Below are 5,042 nucleotides of genomic sequence, written 5' to 3' on the forward strand. Positions count from 1 at the left end.
CTAAGCACCTACAGTGAACAGCTCAGTCCTTTCTTCTGGCCCCCCACTCTGCTGACCACAACCTGGCTCTACCCCACTTTCTTCTATCCACCTTTGTCCCCAGCTCTTTAAACAGAAAAAAGAGCTGAGCAAACCAGATTTTTAAATTTTCCAGCTGTTAGAATCTAGTCTGTAAAAGTGTAGGAAAGCCCTTTCTGTTCTCTGAGCCTTAGTTTTCTCATCCTTATATTGAGAAGGTAGGTTCTGCTGAGAGGCTTTTCCAAATTCATCATTCTCCAAGGCCATGGTTAATGTCACAGACAGCACCCTGACCCCCTGAAATTTTCTTCTGCTCCCCTTTCCACTGGACAGCGATGTCATCCAGCCAAGGCACTTCCTATAGTGTCTCCTGGAGAGATTTTCTAACATGATTTGCAGACGATACACAAGGCATTGCTCTCCCGAGTATTGTTTGGTGGGCAAATTTCACTCCATCACACTGGTATTTCTTACGCAGTGCAGAATCAACATGATACTCTGAACTTTAGATGTGAGTATGAACAATCAGAATATACTGCTTTCTAAGAAAAGAAGCACCCTGAGTCTGTGCTTTGTTTGATTCCTTGAGCTTAATGTCCTTCAGAAAAGCTTCCCCTACATCAAAATGCTAACAACAGTTTTCTCTAGGAAGGGAAAAAGAAAAGTCATGGATGACCCTTTTCTTTTATTCTCTATTACATGTACTAGCCTATATTTTAGTCCACACTGACTACATTTCTTTATAAATATACAAATTTTATTTTCTTAAAGTTAAATTTCCCAATCAGCAAAAAAAAAAAAAATGCTTTTTGCAGGAAGGTAGTATTTGTGTTTCAATATTATCCATAATAATGATACAACTTATTTTTATTTCTCTTCAACAGTTACTATGAAATAACATTAACAACAGTCATACCTAAAATGTGTTTAGATCTATTAATTGTATCAAAGAATTTTTGCATCTCACCTCTCATTCTATCTTCACAGAATTTCTTCTTGGTGGTTAGATTCATTATTATTATGGATATACTAGAAATTTGAAGAAAAGATAAAAAGAGACCAAAGAGCACTACTACTATGATATAGTCCTACATTAAACAATCAATTCAAAATAAGCAATGATAACACAGTGGTTATATAAAGACAATCAAATGCAACTTAAGTCACTTTAGTTCTATCATTGTTTGTGACTACTTGGATTTTATATTTCTGTTGAAATTCTTTGAATGGTAAAGACGTTACAAGTGTCTGAAACCTATTACAAAGAAATAAACACAGAGAGAGTACTAAAATTTCTGGAAGATATTTGAAACTGGGATTTGTTGTGAATTTCTGCCAGACTCTCATTCTCTCTCTCTCTTTCACTCTCTCTGAATATTATATATGAAACATATAGTTATACATATAAATGCATAGTATATGATATATGTAAATGCATAAGTATATATGTAAACAAAACTTCAAAAATGAATAAAAAGTATTTTCTTATCAACTATAAGCAAAGGCAGATTGATATTATCTAGTGATACTGGCTATTGATCATGAATATTAGAGAAGATCAATTTTGATGTACTCACTGACAAATTTGCAGAAGTCAGGGCCTAAAAACAGACAATGTAATTTATTACTATGCTAGTAATATGTAGGTGTAAGTTTTTTTCCTTTTTTAAAAAAATACTAATTTCTGGGGTACCTGGGTGGCTCAGTCTGCCTTTGGCTCAGGTCATGATCCCAGGGTCCTGGGATGAAGCCAGCATTTGGCTTCCTACTCAGCGGGGAGTCTGCTTCTCCCACTCCCTCTGCGCCTACCCCTTCCCAGCTTGCGCTCACAGGCGCGCTCTCTCTCTCAAATAAATAAATCTTTAAAAAAAACAAAATAAAATAAAAATAAAAAATATTAATTTAAAAGTACAATTCAATTTTCCCTTTATAATATTTCATTTGTTTACACTTGTGGAATTATATTACATATTAATATTTCAATAAAAGGAAATTTTCACTGTATTTCTTTTCTGTCCATTATCATTATTTACTTCATTACATGGTTACCCCTAAAAATAAATGTGTTAAAAAGTTATTTGGGGCGCCTGGGTGGCTCAGTTGGTTAAGCGACTGCCTTCCGCTCAGGTCATGATCCTGGAGTCCCTGGATCGAGTCCCGCATCGGGCTCCCTGCTCGGCAGGGAGTCTGCTTCATCCTCTGACCCTATCCCCTCTCATGTGTTCTCTCTCTCTCATTCTCTCTCTCTCAAATAAATAAATAAAATCTTAAAAAAAAAAAAAACATAAGAATGAAAAACATGTGGGTCACCTGGGTGGCTCAGTCAGTTAAAAAAAAAAAAAGTTATCTACCTTGGATCTTAAATATACCAGGTACAGTGCCACAACAGATGTTTTCTGAATAACATCTTGATATTTTTGGTGTTAGCACTCAGAGGGAAATACTGTGTTCAGTAAGGAAGAAAAACAACCATCAGGGAAATATCTGCAAACTGCAGTGCCAGGTCATTGCTTAATCTACTCAGCATCTTGAAGAAGTTGCAGTTCTATCTCTTGGTCCCTGATCTAAATCCAATATAGTGGATTTCAATGTGTTTTAAAGTCAAATAAGTAACCTTTCTCTGTCTTTTTTTTTTTTTAAAGATTTTATTTATTTATTCATGAGAGACAGAGAGAGACAGAGAGAGAGAGGCAGAGGGAGAAGCAGGCTCCCAAGGAGCAGGGAGCCCGATGCGGAACTCGATCCCAGGACCCTGAGATCATGACCTGAGCCGAAGGCAGACGCTTAACCATCTGAGCCACCCAGGCACCCCGACCTTTCTCTGTCTTATTTCAATATCATGTCCTATGTGATATCTTATCTTCATTAAATCATTCTGTTTTTCTAATTGCCTGAATAACTCAATCCCATGTTAATGCCAATGTGAAGAGTCCTGTGTTTCCCTCTTATACTATTTTTGGGGTATCCAGGCACCTTTTTCCAAGTTAATATAATTTCTAAGTTAGCCATGTGTACCCCTGTATCAGATTATATGGAAATTAAAGATCAACTGGCAGCTAACACCCACATTTGAGAGAAAAATAATATTAAATAAATGAACTGTACTTCTGAATAACACTTCCATCTTAACAATACTTTAAAAAAAAATAAGTTCTGCTTCTTATCTGAAGAATACATTTGTTAAATCCCTTCCTGGTATTAAATAGCTAAAAGCAAACAGAAAAACACAAACAATTGTCAGTGACTAAAGATTTATCTGGTTATAACACAGATTATTTTAGTTAAACTAACACCTGAAGCTTTGAAAGTGTCAATCTTAAAGTTTTTCAATTACCTAGACTAATGATAGGGTCAGCCATCAGACTAATCCAAATAGACAAATCTTACCAATTTAATTTATATGGGGCTCAGGTCAGTTAAGCAGCTGACTCTTGATTTCAGCTCAGATCATGATGATCTCAGAGTCCTGGAATAGTCCCACGTCAGAATCTGTACTCAATGGGGAGTCTGCTTGAGAATTTGCTCTCCCCCTCCCTCACTCTGCCCCTCCCCCTGCTTGTGCTCTCTCTCTAAAATAAATAAATAAATCTTTTAAAAATGAATAAATAAATAAGTACAATTTATATGGTCAACATACAGTTTTGAAAGTATGTTTTAAGATAGATAAATTTCATAGTCTATATATTTGCTTTATATTTAATAAAGAGGACAATTATGGAATCCAGTAATAAATAGCTCATCAAAATATAGAAATTTTCCTTGAGTCTAGAACAACAAATGATCACATCATCAGAATCTATCTGTGCACAAAGCTCAGTTCAGAAAGTTTTTATAAATCAAAACCCAACCTCCTTTCAAAAAGTTTTAGGGGACTCTCTTAGTCAGCTTTGGATTCTACAATAAAATACCAGAGACTGGGTGGCTTAAACAAGAGACATTTATTTCTCACAGTTCTGGAGTCTGGAAGTCCAAAATCTAGGTGCTAACAGATATGATTCCTGGTAAGGGAAAACTTCTGGGCTTACAGATGTCACCTTCTCCCTGTGTGCTAACATGGTGAAGAGAGTGAGACAGAGGGCTCTCTTCCTTTTCTTATAAAGAAACTAATCCCATCATGGGAGCTCCGTCTTCATTTTCTCATTATTGGCCCTCATAAACCTTCCAAATGCTCCATCCAAATACCACCAGATAGGGAATTAGGACTTCAACATACAAATTTTGGGAGGATGCAAACATAAAGTCCATAACTGGGTATTTTGAAATCCAGAAGCAATCTGGTTTGATTTATATCTATTTTCCCCTAAAAATTAAACTGGATGCACAGAATCCAGTGAAAGATAAAGGAGATTTATTTCAATGACACAGTTATGTTTCCACACAGACATTAGATTCACCTCACTCTGGTATGTAACAGCTTCCTGGGAGCTGCCTCTGCTCTGAAAACAAAAGGTATAATTACACATACACAATTATAATAGTTACACATTCATCACTTACCTCTTCTAAGCTCATCCCTGCTATTCCTAGATGAATCATAGAAGTTCTTATGTGTGAAGAAACTTGCTCAAAGTCAAGGGCAAGACCATATCAACCCCCAGATAGATACCTGATCTCTAGTACTGTTTTATTGCCTCAAACTTCTGATACTCACTCCGAACCAAGGAGGCTAGCCAAGTTAGCTCCTACAGAACTTCTGCCCCTGAGCCAACAACACTCCTCTGTATACATCTGCTTTGCCTGTACTAGAGAATGAGTTTCCAGATTTAGATAAATGCATGTAGGAGCTGGCTTCTGCTTAATGCAACAGATCATGTGCTACAGCTTTTTCATTTTGAGGATATTGTTGACACATCATCGATTACATAAAGTATGTTGCTATAGATTCTCTCAGTTATCTGAATTTTCCTCCCAGTGATTTCTTAAATAATTATATCCCAAGGCTAAGAGATACCCTAAGGAAGAGGGAGAAACAAAAAAGGAAGGAAGGAAGGAAGGAAGGAAGGAAGGAAGGAAGGAAGGAAGGA

Source organism: Mirounga leonina, unplaced genomic scaffold (assembly GCF_011800145.1).
Source record: "Mirounga leonina isolate KUSES-001 unplaced genomic scaffold, KU_Mleo_1.0 Mir_92, whole genome shotgun sequence".
NCBI lineage: Eukaryota > Metazoa > Chordata > Mammalia > Carnivora > Phocidae > Mirounga > Mirounga leonina.